General features: G+C 47.3%; 1 protein-coding gene and 1 pseudogene across 1 annotated transcript in view; both read right to left on the bottom strand.

Moving 5' to 3' along the window:
* Positions 1-20,671, bottom strand: part of TDRD3 (tudor domain containing 3) — a 642,579-nt gene that overhangs the window by 34,707 nt on the left and 587,201 nt on the right. The window lies entirely within an intron of this gene.
* Positions 19,138-19,257, bottom strand: LOC135054409 (5S ribosomal RNA; annotated as a pseudogene).

Raw genomic sequence — 20,671 nt, 5'->3', positions numbered from 1 at the left:
AGCAGCTTAATATATCAATATCGCCAAAAAAGTGCCCCCCCTCTCTGTTTTTTTACCCTGTTTCTGTAGTGCAGTGCAGGTTAGAGTCCTGGGAGCCTTCCTCGCAGCGGAGCTGTGCAGGAAAATGGCGCTGTGTGCTGAGGAGATAGGCCCCGCCCCCTATTTCGGCGGGCTCTTCTCCCGGTGTTTGTGAGACCTGGCAGGGGTTAAATACATCCATATAGCCCCAGGGGCTATATGTGATGTATTTTTAGCCAGAACAAGGTATTATCATTGCTGCCCAGGGCGCCCCCCCCCAGCGCCCTGCACCCTCAGTGACCGCTGGTGTGAAGTGTGCTGACAACAATGGCGCACAGCTGCAGTGCTGTGCGCTACCTCATGAAGACTGAAAAGTCTTCTGCCGCCGGTTTCTGGACCTCTTCACTTTTCGGCATCTGCAAGGGGGTCGGCGGCGCGGCTCCGGGACCGGACTCCATGGCTGGGCCTGTGTTCGATCCCTCTGGAGCTAATGGTGTCCAGTAGCCTAAGAAGCCAATCCATCCTGCACGCAGGTGAGTTCACTTCTTCTCCCCTAAGTCCCTCGTTGCAGTGAGCCTGTTGCCAGCAGGACTCACTGAAAATAAAAAACCTAATAACTTTTTCTAAGCAGCTCTTTAGGAGAGCCACCTAGATTGCACCCTGCTCGGACGGGCACAAAAACCTAACTGAGGCTTGGAGGAGGGTCATGGGGGGAGGAGCCAGTGCACACCACCTAGTCCTAAAGCTTTTATTTTTGTGCCCTGTCTCCTGCGGAGCCGCTAATCCCCATGGTCCTGACGGAGTCCCAGCATCCACTAGGACGTCAGAGAAATCTAACTGAGGCTTGGAGGAGGGTCATAGGGGGAGGAGCCAGTGCACACCAGCTAGTCTAAAGCTTTTACTTTTTGTGCCCAGTCTCCTGCGGAGCCGCTATTCCCCATGGTCCTTACGGAGTTCCCAGCATCCACTAGGACGTCAGAGAAAAATTGCATGTCTATTTATTATGTTAAAATGTACATTTTGTACTACTTCTGGACAGCAGAACCAGGTATTAAATAAATGAAAGCTTAAAGTATCGCATGCACCGTTTGCGCCAATGACTCAAACCAGGAAGCAGTGTAATAGCGTAAGCAATCACGCAGCTTCCAGCTCTTATCGGACTCCATCTCCTGGCAAGAACAGAATCGTAAATTCAAATAAAAATAATAATTTTCACATTGCAAATTTAAATGAAATAATATCTATCACATCTGCATTAAAAATGCACATTGTGATAAATACTGGGTAGGCTGCTGGATTCCTTGCACTCAGCTATTATGTGTTTCAAATTCTTGTAACCAGTGTATAAATAAGAATAATATGTTGTGAAATGCCTAAGTGTAGTAAGAAACAGTAAGGAGATGTATCTAATGTTGTTGCTATGTTGTATTTGTTATGGGCCCTACACACTGGGCGATTACACTGAAAGATATGAACTATCTCGTTCATTAATGAATGAGATATCTTTCAGTGTGTGTGCACCAACGATGAGCGACCCCGCGCTCGTTCATCGTTAGTGCCGGGTCGTTTATACATGCATGCCAATATGGACAATCTCGTCCATATTAGCATGCAGAGCTATGGGGTCGGGTGACTGGGTGAGTGATGAAACTTCACCCTCCCTTTCCCCGCTGCCAGGTCACCCGTCGGCCGTATCGCCCGCTGGGCACCTCTGCAGTCAATCGCGCAGTGTGTAGGGCCCATTACTGTTCATGTCATGTCACTGGTGCCGGGCTGGGTGCGCACTGTATGATGTACTGTAAGTGATAGTGAGGTTAGTGAGATAGTGACAGGGGCAGCCTGGCAGCAGTGATAGATGGCCGCAGCTGCTCCTGAACCTCCTCCCACTCTGTCGCCACCACTACTGGGGGTCCAGATGTGACAGGCTGGTAAAAGAGGCAGCGTGTAAGGGTCCAATGCCGGGTAGCATTCTGGAAGGACCTGTTTCTAATTTCCGGGTGCGACCCAGCATTGTGATGTGAAATGGGTATTAGTCACCATGTACCCCATTCACCATATACTACTCCATCTTCAACTAGTAATGCTATTCTTAACCTGTACTCCATATTCACCCACCTCACCGCAAACCACCATTTTCTCACTCTATTTCCCACTCCATTCAGACCCTGAATGCATACATCCTACCCCCTTATACCCAATGCTCCTCCTGTACCCCATATATTCCACCCTCCCCTTGTACCAACATACACAATACTCTCCCGGGACCCACATATAATCCATCCTCCCCCATTCCCTCATACAATACCCCCCCCCCCCCTACATCCACCATCCTCCCCCTGTACCCACACAAGATACCGGTAGCCATGCCAGCCTCTAGTCACCCCATATGCTGTGCTCTCAGGCTGCCCATCAGCAGTGGATGCCGCCTCCCCACCTGACAGCAACCAACTGTAGCACTGCCCTACTACCCTCTGCACCTCCCACACCACTTCATTCAAAAGTGCCTGCCCAGCAGCCACACTGCTTGTGCCCTGACACACTCGGGCTCACCCTGGACACTACAGTACCTTAGAACCAGTCTCTGCGCCTCCAGGTGCACTGCCGCCACCCTTATACAGCTGCAGCAGCATCAATGCTACTCCCCACTCTAATGCTGCCACTGCTGGTAAGCTCGGGCTGACAGGGGGAGACCAGCAGGAAACACAGGGGCACAGTGCCACCTGACAGGGGCAGTCCAGCAGCAGTGATGGATTGCTGCGGCTGCCCCTGGTCATCCTCCCAACTCCTGCACTATCAATGCCGCCAACACGGATCCATGGAGGCAGGTGAATGTGATCACCGGTGAGGGTGCCGGGGGTGTGTGCGGTGATCGCGGGTGGTGCAGTGCGGAATTGCGGCAATCGCGGGTGCGGGAATGCCATGATCACGGGTAGCGGGTTGCCATGCTCGTGGGTGCACTGTGGAAGTGCCACATTAGCTAGTGGGGCTGTAAAGAATGTTCCCCCAGCACTGATCCCCTCTGGCCCTGTTGCTGACAGGCATCCCGGGCAGTGAAGAAGTAGGCGGACATTGCGGCCAGTGTCCGCCTACTTATCGTTCAGTTGGGGGGAAAGTTCCCCTACACCTGAACGATTAGTTGGCAAAATCAAACAGGTGTGATTTTCCCAACTAGTTGGACAGACCGTTTCTGGACGTTTTTCAGCGTGTGGGAGCAAATGGCTGATAATCGTTTCCACCCACACACTGCCAGATTATCGTTCCAACCAGCCAACTAGTTGCTGGTTGGAACAGTATCGCCCTGATGTATGGCTAGCATTAGTGGCGCTGCCTGGCTTATTAAGGATAGACGTATGAGGACACATCTCTATTCTTTACAAGTTTCATTCCTCAGCAGCCATCACGTTATGCTACTAATTTCTCCATTCTAAAGGAGCAATTACTGTATCCTATACTCTGCTTTCTTCATTTACTTGTAATAAATGCAGATAAGACTATTTTGCAATGGCAAATACACTTGTGGCACTGGGGTGAGGCAACTCCTAGCAAAGATAGGCAATTATACTCAATAGCATGCAAACAATGATTAGAATGCCTCACTATCAAAGGAACTGATGACTGTGTCATCACATACTATCAACAACTATAAAAGACTTAAGCAATTAAATAAACCTCCCACTAAGTGCCAACATGCAGTGGCTAACGGTTCCCTTTCAACTTCTCTTCCAGTCTCATTTAACAGTAGGGCCTATGTCTCAAGTCTACGGTATCCCATTGATTAGACACTTCTACAAATGTTTCAGAATGAGAAAATCAGTCTGACAAACAAGTCTCGAATAATACAAACAGAATATATTTAGAATTGAGTTACCATTTATTTCCTTTTTTTGTAGCTGAAATAATGAATCCTTCACAGGAAGCATAGCAAAAACTCTAAGCAGGTCAGCTTTGCGAAACATTTGGAGACTATTTGATTACAGAGTACAATACAAATTAAAAATGGGTTTAAGATAAATTATTGAATACACGACCTACAAAAGAAAAAAACAACGGTTCAAAAGAACAGTCAAATTCTTCAAGTGACACTTATTATATGGGATATTTCTTCACCCTTTCTTAGATTACACAGAAGTCTGCTTTCAAGATCTTAAATAATATTTTATTTTTTGCTTCAAAAGCCCTTTTTTTCCCTTTCAAGTATAATAATTGTCATAATAGCCTGCAGATGCATTTGCTTGTTCCGGGCACTCATGTACCAACAACCTTGTTTTGTGATATAATAATAGAACCCAAAATCACAGGAATTATTGGGTAAATTATGACACCAAGAACTAAGCACAAAGTGCATTTAAATACTGCAGTGCTAAGGAGATAATAAGTGTATTTTTATGGCAAATGTTTATGTATTGTGCTAGACTTCACAGATGTTTTGTATGTGTTTGAATACTGTTCATTTATCAGAATATAAATAATTAAAAAATCCGTTTTAGAGGTTACAATAAAGTAGAATTTGGATATAGTGGGCCATTTGTCATTATTTAGAGAGAACTTTCACAGAACATAATAATTATTGCACAACAAATTGAAAAAGAAAATTACTGGGTATTAAATCTGATATAAAACAGTGTCCCAGATCCATTTAAATCAGTGGTCTGATTCTTAAAATAGTTTCAAAGCAGCTGCATGCACAGTTAGCGGGAATCGAGAGGAGACCACCCACAAGAGCAGTTAGAACAGACATCGCCCACCAATTCAAACCGACCTATGACCTCTCCTGTACTGTAAAAGTGCATTCCTGTGTCCAATGGACAAAGGGATTACAGTATCCATTGTATTGCTTTTGGAAGAATTGTATAAATAAAGCCTGCTGCAGCCTGGTCTGGCACAAGACTCACAACGTTATCTATTAGATTACGGAGGACCGGACCGGGAAGCGCACGCGAATATACTCACGTATGTACCATTGACTGTAGCCATTATTCTGTTATATTGTCTTATATTGTATTGTATATATTGTAACCCCCTTTCAGCAATATTACGCTGTGGTGTCGGAACCCAGTGATTTAACTACAAAACGGTGTTGTGTCTTCTTTTCCCCGCTATGGTTTAAAGGTGTATTAATAACGCATTGCATTGCTGTATAAGGTTTAAAGCGTATTCATTGGGTGTGTACGCGCTGCGGGTGCATTGTACCGTCAGTGCAGCGTTTGTACACAGAGTCCGTACATCGTACGGGACTCTGTAAGCTATTAGTGTAAAAAGTACGTAGCGTGTGTACCAAGTATAGCGGCCGCAGCGGCTAAGGTTTAAAGTGTGTTTAGAGTGTATAGAAGGTATAGCTTTTCGTTCCTGTATATAAATCGACATTATCAATTCATACCAGCCCACACCATCCACACCGTACAACCTGGAATATACGCAACCAGTTAACAGTATGAGCCAACGACTGATCTTAACTGTAACATTACCCTTATGTAAGCAATAACTATATACAAGTCATGCAGAAATATGTCCGCACTGGGACGGGCGCCCAGCATCCTCTACGGACTAGGAGAAAAAGATGTACCGGTAGGTTTAAAATCTTATTTTCTCTTACGTCCTAGAGGATGCTGGGGACTCCGTAAGGACCATGGAGATTATACCAAAGCTCCCAACCGGGCGGGAGAGTGCGGATGACTCTGCAGCACCGATTTGAGCAAACATGAGGGCTTTCTCAGCCAGGGTATCAAACTTGTAGAATTTTGCAAAAGTGTTTGAACCCGACCAAGTAGCTGCTCGGCAAAGCTGTAAGGCCGAGACGCCTCGGGCAGCTGCCCAAGACGAGCCCACCTTCCTAGTGGAATGGGCCTTTACTGAATTTGGTAACGGCAATCCAGCCGTAGAATGAGCCTGCTGAATCGTGTTACAGATCCAGCGAGCAATAGTCTGCTTAGAAGCAGGAGTGCCAACCTTGTTGGCTGCATACAGGACAAACAGTGCCTCTGTTTTCCTAACCCGAGCCGTCCTGGCTACGTAAATTTTTAAGGCCCTGACTACATCAAGGGATTTGGAATCCTCCAAGACTCCCGTAGCCACAGGCACCACCATAGGTTGGTTCATATGAAACGATGACACCACCTTAGGCAAAAATTGAGGACGAGTCCTCAACTCTGCTCTATCCTCATGGAAAATGAGATAGGGGCTCTTATGAGATAAGGCTGCCAATTCGGACACCCGCCTTGCAGATGCCAAGGCCAACAACATGACCACTTTCCAAGTGAGAAACTTTAATTCAACTGTTTAAAGAGGTTCAAACCAGTGAGATTTTAGGAAATGTAACACCACGTTAAGGTCCCATGGTGCCACTGGGGGCACAAAAGGAGGCTGGACGTGTAGCACTCCCTTTACAAAAGTTTGGACTTATGGGAGAGAAGCCAATTCCTTATGGAAGAATATAGATAGGGCCGAAATCTGTACCTTAATGGAGCCTAACTTTAGGCCTATATCCACTCCTGTCTGTAGAAAGTGGAGAAAACAGCCCAAGTGGAAATCTTCCGTAGGAGCATTCTTGGCTTCACACCAAGATACATACTTCCTCCAGAAACAGTGATGTTTCGCCGTTACTTCCTTCCTAGCCTTTATCAGAGATGGGATGACTTCTTCCGGAATACCCTTCCCCGCTAGGATTCGGTGTTCAACCGCCATGCCGTCAAACGTAACCGCGGTAAGTCTTGGAACACGCAGGGTCCCTGCTGTAACAGGTCCTCCCTGAGAGGAAGAGGCCAAGGATCTTCTGTGAGCATCTCCTGAAGATCTGAATACCAGGCCCTTCGAGGCCAATCTGGAACAATGAGTATTGTCTGTACTCTTTTTCGTCTTATGATTCTCAATATTTTTGAGATGAGAAAAAGAGGAGGGAACACATAGACCGACTGAAACACCCATGGTGTCACCAGGGCGTCCACCGCTACTGCCTGAGGGTCCATTGACCTGGCACAATACCTCCGAAGCTTCTTGTTGAGGCGTGATGCCATCATGTCTATTTGAGGAAGTCCCCAAAGACTTATTATCTCTGCAAAGACTTCTTGATGAAGTCCCCACTCTCCTGGATGGAGATCGTGTCTGCTGAGGAAGTCTGCTTCCCAGTTGTCCACTCCCGGAATGTATACCGCTGACAGAGCGCTTACGTGATTTTCTGCCCAGCACAGAATCCTGGTGGCTTCCGCCATTGCCACTCTGCTCCTTGTCCCGCCTTGGCGGTTTACATGAGCCACGGCCGTGACGTTGTCTGATTGAATCAGAAAAGGTAGGTCACGAAGAAGATTCTCCGCTTGTCGTAGGCCGTTGTATATGGCCCTTAATTCCAGTATGTTGATGTGTAGACAAGCCTCCTGGCTTGACCACAGTCCCTGAAAATTCCTTCCTTGTGTGACTGCTCCCCATCCTCGGAGGCTCGCGTCCGTGGTTACCAGAACCGAGTCCTGAATGCCGAACCTGCGACCGTCTAGAAGGTGAGCACTCTGCAGCCACCACAGGAGAGACACCCTGGCAATGGGGGACAGGTTTATTTTCTGATGTATTTGAAGGTGGGACCCGGACCACTTGTCCAGAAGGTCCCACTGAAAAGTCCTCGCATGAAACCTGCCGAAGGGGATGGCCTCGTAGGTCGCCACCATTTTCCCCAGTACTCGAGTGCATTGATGGACTGACACTCTTTTTGGTTTTAACAGGTCTCGGACCATGTTCTGGAGTTCCTGGGCTTTTTCCATCGGGAGAAAAACCCTCTTTTGTTCTGTGTCCAGAATCATGCCTAAGAAAGACAGCCGAGTTGTTGGAACCAACTGTGACTTTGGTAGATTTAGGATCCAGCCATGTTGCTGCCGCACTCTCAGGGAGAGCGACATGCTTTTCTGCAACTGTTCCTTTGATCTTGCTTTTATCAGGAGATCGTCCAAGTACGGGATAATTGTGACTCCTTGCCTGCGCAGGAGTACCATCATTTCCACCATTACCTTGGTGAAAACCCTCGGGGCCGTGGAAAGCCCAAACGGCAACGTCTGAAATTGGTAATGACAGTCCTGTACAGCGAATCCCAGGCACGCCTGATGAGGAGGATAAATGGGGACATGAAGGTATGCATCCTTTATGTCTAGTGACACCATAAAATCTCCCCTTCCAGGCTGGAGATCACTGCCCTGAGCGATTCCATCTTGAACTTGAACCTTTTTAAGGTTCAGGGATTTTAAGTTTAGAATGGGTCTGACCGAGCCATCCGGTTTCGGGACCACAAATAGGGTTGAATAGTACCCTTTTCCCTGTTGTATTAAGGGAACATTGATAATCACTTGCTGTAGACACAGCTTTTGAATTGCAGCTAAAACTATCTCCCACTCTGGGGGAGACGTTGGTAAAGCCGATTTGAAGAGAATTCCAGCTTGTAGCCTTGGGATACAATTTCCATCGCCCAAGGATCCACGTCCGACTGAACCCAGAAGTGGCTGAAGAGTCGAAGACGTGCCCCCACCGGAGCGGACTCTCTCAGTGGAGCCCCAGCGTCATGCGGTGGATTTAGTAGAAGCCGGGGAGGACTTCTGTTCCTGGGAACTGGCCATAGCAGGCATTCTTTTCCCTCTACCCTTACCTCTGGCGAGGAAGGAAGAGCCCCGACCGCTTCAGGACTTATGCGACCGAAAGGACTGCATCTGATACTGTGGCGTTTTCTTTTGCTGTGGGGGAACATAAGGCAAAAAAGTAGATTTACACGCGGTAGCTGTGGAAACCAGGTCCGCAATACCTTCCCCAAATAAAACCTCACCCTTGTAAGGTAAAACTTCCATATGCCTCTTTGAGTCGGCATCACCCGTCCACTGGCGGGTCCACAGTGCTCGCCTAGCAGAAATCGCCATGGAGTTGGCCCTTGAACCTCGTAGGCCGACGTCTCTCTGAGCGTCCCTCATATATAAGACTGCGTCTTTGATGTGACCTAAGGTAAATAAAATAAGAATTTACTTACCGATAATTCTATTTCTCATAGTCCGTAGTGGATGCTGGGGACTCCGTAAGGACCGTGGGGAACAGCGGCTCCGCAGGAGACTGGGCACAAAAGTAAAGCTTTAGAACTATCTGGTGTGCACTGGCTCCTCCCCCCATGACCCCCCTCCAAGCCTCAGTTAGGATACTGTGCCCGGACGAGCGTACACAATAAGGAAGGATTTTGAATCCCGGGTAAGACTCATACCAGCCACACCAATCACACCGTACAACCTGTGATCTGAACCCAGTTAACAGCATGATAACAGAGGAGCCTCTGAAAAGATGGCTCACAACAATAATAACCCGATTTTTGTAACAATAACTATGTACAAGTATTGCAGACAATCCGCACTTGGGATGGGCGCCCAGCATCCACTACGGACTATGAGAAATAGAATTATCGGTAAGTAAATTCTTATTTTCTCTAACGTCCTAAGTGGATGCTGGGGACTCCGTAAGGACCATGGGGATTATACCAAAGCTCCCAAACGGGCGGGAGAGTGCGGATGACTCTGCAGCACCAAATGAGAGAACTCCAGGTCCTCCTCAGCCAGGGTATCAATTTTGTAGAATTTTACAAACGTATTTGCTCCTGACCAAGTAGCTGCTCGGCAAAGTTGTAAAGCCGAGACCCCTCGGGCAGCCGCCCAAGATGAGCCCATCTTCCTTGTGGAGTGGGCATTTACAGATTTTTGGCTGTGGCAGGCCTGCCACAGAATGTGCAAGCTGAATTGTACTACAAATCCAACGAGCAATCGTCTGCTTAGAAGCAGGAGCACCCAGCTTGTTGGGTGCATACAGGATAAACAGCGAGTCAGATTTTCTGACTCCAGCCGTCCTGGAAACATATATTTTCAGGGCCCTGATAACGTCTAGCAACTTGGAGTCCTCCAAGTCCCTAGTAGCCGCAGGCACCACAATAGGTTGGTTCAGGTGAAACGCTGAAACCACCTTAGGGAGAAACTGAGGACGAGTCCTCAATTCCGCCCTGTCCGAATGGAAAATCAGATAAGGGCTTTTACAGGATAAAGCCGCCCATTCTGACATGCGCCTGGCCCAGGCCAGGGCCAACAGCATGACCACTTTCCATGTGAGATATTTTAACTATACAGATTTAAGTGGTTCAAACCAATGTGACTTTTGGAACCCAAAAACTACATTGAGATCTCAAGGTGCCACTGGAGGCACAAAAGGAGGCTGTATATGCAGTACCCCTTTTACAACGTCTGAACTTCAGGGACTGAAGCTAGTTCTTTTTGGAAGAAAATTGACAGGGCCGAAATTTGAACCTTAATGGACCCCAATTTCAGGCCCATAGACACTCCTGTTTGCAGGAAATGTAGGAATCGACCCAGTTGAATTTCCTCCGTCGGGCCTTACTGGCCTCGCACCACGCAACATATTTTCGCCAAATGCGGTGATAATGTTTTGCGGTTACATCCTTCCTGGCTTTGATCAGGATAGGGATGACTTCATACGGAATGCCTTTTTTCCTTCAGGATCCGGCGTTCAACCGCCATGCCGTCAAACGCAGCCGCGGTAAGTCTTGGAACAGACAGGGTCCTTGCTGGAGCAGGTCCCTTCTTAGAGGTAGAGGCCACGGATCCTCCGTGAGCATCTCTTGAAGTTCCGGTTACCAAGTCCTTCTTGGCCAATCCGGAGCCACGAATATAGTGCTTACTCCTCTCCATCTTATCAATCTCAGTACCTTGGGTATGAGAGGCAGATGAGGGAACACATACACTGACTGGTACACCCACGGTGTTACCAGAGCGTCTACAGCTATTGCCTGAGGGTCCCTTGACCTGGCGCAATACCTGTCGAGTTTTTCCCAACGGTTTATAATCATGTGGAAGACTTCTGGGTGAAGTCCCCACTCTCCCGGGTGGAGGTCGTGTCTGCTGAGGAAGTCTGCTTCCCAGTTGTCCACTCCCGGAATTGCTGACAGTGCTATCACATGATTTTCCGCCCAGCGAAGAATCCTTGCAGCTTCTGCCATTGCCCTCCTGCTTCTTGTGCCACCCTGTCTGTTTACGTGGGTGACTGCCGTGATGTTGTCCGACTGGATCAACACCGGCTGACCTTGAAGCAGAGGTCTTGCTAAGCTTAGAGCATTGTAAATGGCCCTTAGCTTCAGGATATTTATGTGAAGTGATGTCTCCAGGCTTGACCATAAGCCCTGGAAATTCCTTCCCTGTGTGACTGCTCCCCAGCCTTGCAGGCTGGCATCCGTGGTCACCAGGACCCAGTCCTGAATGCCGAATCTGCGGCCCTCTAGAAGATGAGCACTCTGCAACCAACACAGGAGGGACACCCTTGTTCTTGGTGACAGGGTTATCCGCTGATGCATCTGAAGATGCGACCCGGACCATTTGTCCAGCAGGTCCCACTGGAAAGTTCTTGCGTGGAATCTGCCGAATGGGATTGCTTCGTAGGAAGCCACCATTTTACCCAGAACCCTTGTGCATTGATGCACTGAGACTTGGCTCGGTTTTAGGAGGTTCCTGACTAGCTCGGATAACTCCCTGGCTTTCTCCTCCGGGAGAAACACCTTTTTCTGGACTGTGTCCAGGATCATCCCTAGGAACAGAAGACGAGTCGTCGGAACCAGCTGCGATTTTGGAATATTGAGAATCCAATCGTGCTGCCGCAACACTACCTGAGATAGTGCTACACCGAGCTCCAACTGTTCCCTGGATCTTACCCTTATCAGGGAATCGTCCAAGTAAGGGATAACTAAAATTCCCTTCCTTCGAAGGAATATCATCATTTCGGCCATTACCTTGGTAAAGACCCGGGGTGCCGTGGACCATCCATACGGCAGCGTCTGAACTGATAGTGACAGTTCTGTACCATAAACCTGAGGTACCCTTGGTGAGAAGGGTAAATTTGGACATGAAGGTAAGCATCCTCGATGTCCCGAGACATCATGTAGTCCCCTTCTTCCAGGTTCGCAATCACTGCTCTGAGTGACTCAATCTTGAATTTGAACCTCTGTATGTAAGTGTTCAAAGATTTTAGATTTAGAATCGGTCTCACCGAGCCGTCCGGCTTCGGTACCACAACAGTGTGGAATAATACCCCGTTCCCTGTTGCAGGAGGGGTACCTTGATTATCACCTGCTGGGAATACAGCTTGTGAATGGCTTCCAAAACTGTCTCCCTGTCAGAAGGAGACATCGGTAAAGCCGACTTTAGGAAACGGCGAGGGGGAGACGTCTCGAATTCCAATTTGTACCCCTGAGATATCACCTGAAGGATCCAGGGGTCTACTTGCGAGTGAGCCCACTGCGCGCTGAAATTCATTGAGACGGGCCCCCCACCGTGTCTGATTCTGCTTGTAAAGCCCCAGCGTCATACTGAGGGCTTGGCAGAGGCGGGATAGGGTTTCTGTTCCTGGGAACTGGCTGATTTCTGCAGCCTTTTTCCTCTCCCTCTGTCACGGGGCAGAAATGAGGAACCTTTTGCCCGCTTGTCCACGAAAAGACTGCGCCTGATAATACGGCGTCTTCTCATGTTGCTTCCAAATGCCGTTTGAAAACCGCATCACCTGACCACTGTCGTGTCCATAACCCTCTACTGGTAGAAATGGACAACGCACTTTAGACTTGATGCCAGTCGGCAAATATTCCGCTGTGCATCACGCATATATAGAAATGCATCTTTTAAATGCTCTATAGGCAAAAATATACTGTCCCTATCTAGGGTATCAATATTTTCAGTCAGGGAATCCGACCACGCCAACCCAGCACTGCACATCCAGGCTGAGGCGATTGCTGGTCGCAGTATAACACCAGTATGTGTGTAAATACATTTTAGGATACCCTCCTGCTTTCTATCAGCAGGATCCTTAAGGGCGGCCATCTCAGGAGAGGGTAGAGCCCTTACAAGCGTGTGAGCGCTTTATCCACCCTAGGGGGTGTTTCCCAACGCACCCTAACCTCTGGCGGGAAAGGATATAATGCCAATAACATTTTAGAAATTATCAGTTGTTATCGGGGGAAACCCACGCATCATCACACACCTCATTTAATTTCTCAGATTCAGGAAAACTACAGGTAGTTTTTCCTCACCGAACATAATACCCCTTTTTGGTGGTACTCGTATTATCAGAAATGTGTAAAACATTTTTCATTGCCTCCATCATGTAACGTGTGGCCCTACTGGAAGTCACATTTGTCTCTTCACCGTCGACACTGGAGTCAGTATCCGTGTCGGCGTCTATATCTGCCATCTGAGGTAACGGGCGCTTTAGAGCCCCTGACGGCCTATGAGACATCTGGACAGGCACAAGCTGAGTAGCCGGCTGTCTCATGTCAACCACTGTCTTTTATACAGAGCTGACACTGTCACGTAATTCCTTCCAACAGATCATCCACTCAGGTGTCGACCCCCTAGGGGGTGACATCACTATTACAGGCAATCTGCTCCGTCTCCACATAATTTTTCTCCTCATACATGTCGACACAAACGTACCGACATACAGCACACACACAGGGAATGCTCTGATAGAGGACAGGACCCCACTAGCCCTTTGGGGAGACAGAGGGAGAGTTTGCCAGCACACACCAGAGCGCTATATATATACAGGGATAACCTTATATAAGTGTTTTTCCCCTTATAGCTGCTGTATCTTTAATACTGCGCGTAATTAGTGCCCCCCCTCTCTTTTTTAACCCTTTCTGTAGTGTAGTGACTGCAGGGGAGAGCCAGGGAGCTTCCCTCCAACGGAGCTGTGAGGGAAAATGGCGCCAGTGTGCTGAGGAGATAGGCTCCGCCCCCTTATCGGCGGCCTTATCTCCCGTTTTTCTATGTATTCTGGCAGGGGTTAAATGCATCCATATAGCCCAGGAGCTATATGTGATGCATTTTTTGCCATCCAAGGTGTTTTTATTGCGTCTCAGGGCGCCCCCCCCCAGCGCCCTGCACCCTCAGTGACCGGAGTGTGAAGTGTGCTGAGAGCAATGGCGCACAGCTGCAGTGCTGTGCGCTACCTTGTTGAAGACAGGACGTCTTCTGCCGCCGATTTTCCGGACCTCTTCTGTCTTCTGGCTCTGTAAGGGGGCCGGCGGCGCGGCTCTGGGACCCATCCATGGCTGGGCCTGTGATCGTCCCTCTGGAGCTAATGTCCAGTAGCCTAAGAAGCCCAATCCACTCTGCACGCAGGTGAGTTCGCTTCTTCTCCCCTTAGTCCCTCGATGCAGTGAGCCTGTTGCCAGCAGGTCTCACTGAAAATAAAAAACCTAAAACTAAACTTTTCACTAAGCAGCTCAGGAGAGCCACCCAGTGTGCACCCTTCTCGTTCGGGCACAAAATCTTAACTGAGGCTTGGAGGGGGGTCATGGGGGGAGGAGCCAGTGCACACCAGGTAGTTCTAAAGCTTTACTTTTGTGCCCAGTCTCCTGCGGAGCCGCTGTTCCCCATGGTCCTTACGGAGTCCCCAGCATCCACTTAGGACGTTAGAGAAAATGGTGTCCCTATCTAGGGTATCAATATTAGCTGACAATGTATCTGTCCAAGCTGCTACCGCGCTACAAACCCAAGCCGATGCTATTGCCGGTCTGAGCAAAGCACCCGTACGTGTATAAATTGATTTTAAAGTAGTTTCCTGTCTGCGATCAGCAGGATCCTTGAGGGCTGCTGTGTCTGGAGACGGTAGCGCCACCTTCTTGGATAAGCGCGTCAAAGCCTTGTCTACCCTGGGCGAGGATTCCCACCGTACCCTGTCCTGTGCCGGGAAAGGATACGCCATAAGAATTCTTTTGGGAATCTGCAGTTTTTTGTCTGGAGTTTCCCAAGCTTTTTCAAATAATGCGTTCAGCTCATGAGATGGGGGACATATCACCTCAGGTTTCTTTTCCTTAAACATGTGTACCCTCGTGTCAGGGACAGAGGAGTCCTCTGTGATATGCAAAACATCTTTTATTGCAATAATCATATAATGAATACTTTTTGCCACCCTTGGGTGTAACCTTGCATCATCGTAGTCGACACTGGAGTCAGAATCTGTGTCGGTATCAGTGTCTGCTATTTGGCATAGGGGACGTTTTTGAGACCCTGAAGGGCCCTGTGACACAGTCACATGGATCGACTCCCTGCTTTTTCCCTGGACTCTGCTTTGTCCATCCTTTTATGTAATAATGTCACATTTGCATTTAAAACATTCCACATGTCCAACCAATCAGGTGTCTGCGTTGCCGACGGAGACACCACAATCATCTGCTCGACCTCCTCCTTAGTAGAGCCTTCCGCTTCAGACATGCCGACACACTCGTACCGACACCCCCACACACACAGGGATATTTATATGGAGACAGATCCCCAACAAGGCCCTTTGGAGAAGCAGAGAGAGAGTATGCCAGCACACACCCAGCGCCAACTTACACTGGAAAAACCAATTCCCAGATAAATAGCGCTTTTATATAATTCTGTGCATATAATACACCCACTGCGCCTTACAAGTGCCCCCCCCCCCCCCTCTTTTCTGCCCTGTGTCCCCGTGTTCAGCAGGGGAGAGTTCGGGGAACCAGCTTCTCTGCAGTGTCTGTGGAGAAAATGGCGCTGGTTAGTGCTGAGGGATCAAGCTCCGCCCCCTCAGCGGCGGGCTTCGGTCCCGCTCGATTTTTTAAATACTGGCGGGGGATTAACTATATACAGCCCTCGGAACCTATATATTCATTTTAGCCAGTCCTAGAGGTTTAAAATTGCTGCCCCTGGGTGCCCCCCCTGCGCCCATCAGTGCCTGCCGTGTGTGTTGTGTGAGTGAGCAATGGCGCGCAGCGTTACCGCTGCATGTTACCTCAGAGAAGATCTGAAGTCTTTTGATCTTTTTATACTCACCCGGCTTCTATCTTCCGGCTCAGTGAGGAAGACGGCGGCGCGGCTCTGGGACGAACGGCGAGGGGAGACCTGAGTTCCGACTCCCTCTGGAGCTAATGGTGTCCAGTAGCCTAAGAAGCAGAGCCTATCAGTTAAGTAGGTCTGCTTTTCTCTCCTCAGTCCCACGATGCAGGGAGCCTGTTGCCAGCAGTGCTCCCTGAAAATAAAAAAACCTAACAAAATTATTTTTTTTCAGAGAAACTCAGGAGAGCTCCCTGTAATGCACCCAGTCTCCTCTGGGCACAGGATCTAACTGAGGTCTGGAGGAGGGGTATAGAGGGAGGAGCCAGTGCACACCCATTCTAAAGTTCTTTATAGTGCCCATGTCTTCTGCGGAGCCCGTCTATACCCCATGGTCCTTACGGAGTCCCCAGCATTCTCTAGGACGTAAGAGAAAATAGGATTTTGGTACTTACCAGGTAAATCCTTTTCTTTGAATCCATAGGGGGCACTGGAGTACTCTTGGGATATGGACGGCTTCCGCAGGAACAGGGCACTGAATAAATTAAAATTTTGACTACTCCTCCCCTCCATATCCCAGAGTACCTCAGTGTTTTTTTACTGAGCCGAACAGCAGCTATAGAGAGGTTGACAAAGGAGAATTACATATAACATCACGGACAACAATAAAGTTGACACATAACGTTACTGACAACTATACAGTTGACACTATAACCGATAGCACTTGATAATTTGAACCAGTCGGTGAGAGTGTGTTACCATAAGATCCCCTGAACTTACCACAAGCCAGGTAAAAAACTGCTCTGGGTGGGCGTCCAGTGCCCCCTATGGATTCAAAGAAAGGGATTTACCTGGTAAGTACCAAAATCCTATTTTCTTTTTCATCCACTAGGGGTCACTGGAGTACTCTTGGGACGTACCAAAGTTTCCCCCGTGGGCGGGAGAGCGGTTTGGTACCTGTAACACTAGGCGGTCAAAGCTAGATGCTGATGCCGCAAACGTATCAAACTTGTAAAAGCGCACAAACGTGTGCACTGAAGACCATGTAGCCGCACGGCAAAAGCTGTGTCGTAGAAGCTCCCCGACCAGCTGCCCATGATGTTCCCCCAGAACGTGTGAAATGTAGGCGGCTGTAACCTAGCATGAAGGTAAGCCTGACGTATGGTCAGTTTTATCCATCTGGATAAGGTCTACTTAGAAGCTGGCCAACCCATCTTGGCAGCATCATAGAGAACAAACAACGTATCCGTCTTACGAACTGTAGACGTTCAGCATACATAAACGCGTAGTGCGCGTACCGCATCCAAAGTTCCAGAATCTCCTGTTAACACAGGAACTACTATTGGTTGATTGATGTGAAAAGATGACACTACTTTTGGTAAGAAAAGCGGAATTCATCCGAAGTTCCGCTCTGTCATCATGAAACACCAAATACGGTGGCTTGCATGACAAGGCACCCAAATCTGAAACACGCCTTGCCGAAGCTTAAGGCTAGAAGAAAAATTGTTTTCCAAGTGAGAAACTTAATATCCACTTGTAAGGGTTCAAAATATGAAGACTGTAAGAAATCTAAAACCAGATTCAAGTCCGATGGCGCTGTAGGTGGAAAGAATGGAGGCTGTACTCTGAGGACACCTTGCAGAAAGGTGTGTACAGACGGCAACAGAGCCAATAGTCTTTGAAAGTAAATTGACAAAGCAGATACCTGCACCTTTAGTGTAGATAAACGCAGTCCTCCATCTAACCCCGTCTGTAGAAATAACAAAAGACGGGATAACTTTAAAAATGATGTCGGAAACTTCCGAGCTTCACACCAACCTATATAGGCACGCCAAATTCTGTAATAATGAACTGCCGTAACTGGCTTCCTAGCTCGTAACATGGTTGGTATAACCAAATCTGGAATGCCCTCTCTTCTTAAGAGGGCGATCTCAACAGCCACCCCGTCAAACGCAGCCGCGCTAACTCGGGGTAAAGGAACAGACCCTGTTATAACAGGTCCGGCCGTAGTGGAGCGGCCAAGGATTGTCTGCGAGTAGTCCGTGGAGATCCGAGAACCAAGCTCTCCGAGGCCCATGAGGCGCCACTAATATGACTGTGGCGGACTCTCTTTTGATCCGTTTTAGCAACAGAGGGAGCAGCGGAACGGTGGAAACAGATACACGAGGCTGTACGGCCACGCGATTGCGAGAGCATCCACCGCCACTGCCTTTGGATCTCTCGTTCTGGACACATACTGGGCGTTTGGTGATTGTGACGGGATGCCATCAGGTCCTCTTGAGGGTAATCACATCTGTGGATCAACATGTGAAACACTTCTGGCTTTAATGCCCATTCTCCTGGATTTCCCACTAACCACACTGTCTATCCTGGTAGTACAGTAGCTCTATTAGCTCTCCATCAACCCTGGAAGTCGCTTCATGAGTTATCTAGTCTGGAAGAAGCTCGATGAGCTCCCTTTTCTAGCCTGCAAGAAGCTCCATGAGCTTCCTATCTAGCCTAGAAGTAGCTGCATGAGTTCCCAATATAGCCTGCAAGAAGCTCCATGAGCTCCCTATCTAGCCTGGAAGAAGCTCCATGAGCTCCCTATCTAGCCTGGAACAAGATACATGAGTTCTCTATCTAGTCTGGAAGTAGCTCCATGAGCAACCCAGTTACCCTGAAAGTAGCTCCATGAGCTACCCATCACCTGAAAGCAGCTCTATGAGCGCCCCATCTAACCTTGAAGTAGCTTTATGAGCTCCCTCTATAGCAGAGGTTCTCAAACTCGGTCCTCAGGAACCCACACAGTGCATGTTTTGCAGGTCTCCTCACAGAATTGCAAGTGAAATAATTAGCTCCACCTGTGGACCTTTTAAAATGTACAAAAGGACCAAAAAGAGAGGTTTGAAAGAAAGGACTCTTTTTTTGGGAGCACTCTTAATTCAGAGGTTATTGGTATAATTTGTAAATTATCAATAAAAACAATTTAATTAACGAAAGTCAAATTCTAGGAGTGACTGTATGTGAAAAACATAGCTTAGCGAAAATATTGATAAATTAAATTATTCGTGATCTCCAAATTCACGATTTATAAATTGCCAGGAGTAAAATTCTGTGATGCTTTTGTCAACAAAATTCTGCATACTATATCTTATGAAATGTATGACCATCATTCATACTGCTAATATCCATTACGGATTTTTATAAATGCAGGGAATAAAATCATTGGTCATGCGAATCCCAATATTGGATGACATAAAGTTGAGTGCCACTGTGTCCAATAGCCAATTTATTGCAGTACCAGGGTGTTCAAAGGAGGTCTCCCTTCCTCGTACTGACCCGGCCTTTCACTGCTTAGCTTCCAAGTTCAGAAGAGATTGGGCATCTCCAGTGAAGTGTGACCGCAATTATTGGACTTCTCTCCTTGGTCACTCCAAATATATGCCAAATGGTTGCTATATGTTAGGAATGGAGAGTATACGTGATTCGTAACAGGTAAGTTACAAATGAAAGAGATTACATACAATCAGCTGATTGATCAGCATATGGCACAACGATCACAAAGGTTAATTGTATCTGCATAATCACTTAGATATGTGGAAAAAATTAAAATGTACCACATCTAAGATAATATGTGACACGGCGGTCCAAAAATGAAATAAACACGTATCCGGTTGATTGATCAGCATATGGCACAACGATCACAAAGGTTAATTATATCTGCATAATCACTTAGATATGTGGAAAAAATTCAAATGTACCACATCTAAGATAATATGTGACACGGCGGTCACAAAAATGAAGAAAATAAACACGTATAGTTATGAATATTCAGCAGATGTGACAAAGCGGCCACAAAAAAAGATAATAGATGTATGTAATCATCTTAACAATCACCAGCTGATTAATCAGCATATGACACAGTGGTCACAAAGAGATAATTATAAACACAATCCCTTAATTATGTGACTGAGTTTTTTTTTTTTTTTTGATTGACCTACAGTCAGCTGATAGACAGGTACGTGACACAGCGGCCACAAAAAGAAATTAGATGCATGTAATCATTTTAAACAATCACCAGCTAATTGATTAGCATATGACACAGTGGTCACAAAGAGATAATTATGAACACAATTCCTTAATTATACAGCATGTGACATAGCAGTCACAGAAGACATATTGATAAATTATTAAGAATAGTATATGTGGGAAAATTCATAAATGCCACATATCATTACTAATTGATTATCCTTATATCTGAGCTTAGGACAGATCACCAGTACGGCCGTACCAACTTGCTTAAATGCTTAATTTAGTTTATGCTGTAGAAGACAGCATGTATGTATGGCGTAATAACAGACAAATGGACATAAATCAACCGGATACCAGCTCTTTGTGAAGGACCCCGTATGGCGTAATAACAGGCAAACGGACATATATCAAACGGATACTGGCTCTTAGTGATGGACCCCTCTGGGTCACAGAGGGGAAGGGAGAAAAGGAGGGGGGTGGGCGGGGGGGGAAGGGGAAAGATGTGTATCACAGCAGGTTATATATGAACCTGCAGAGAATGTTCATGAAATTGCTATACTGTTGTAAGGCTGATTGCAAGTTACTGCAATGAACAGTAATTCTTGAATAGCAATAGGAGATTTGAACTTATGTAGAATGTCTCTACTGTTCAGAGTTCTTTATGAAAGATTTTAGCAAGAAAGGATAAGAACAAATGACTATTAAGTCAGACAGTTAAAGCCTTGCAAATTAGTATTGTAGAGTGAATGGATTTCACATTAGTGTGGAGTGTATACGATACCAGTGCTGGT

Source organism: Pseudophryne corroboree, chromosome 2 (assembly GCF_028390025.1).
Source record: "Pseudophryne corroboree isolate aPseCor3 chromosome 2, aPseCor3.hap2, whole genome shotgun sequence".
Taxonomy (NCBI): domain Eukaryota; kingdom Metazoa; phylum Chordata; class Amphibia; order Anura; family Myobatrachidae; genus Pseudophryne; species Pseudophryne corroboree.
This window is presented reverse-complemented; position numbering and strand designations above follow the sequence as displayed.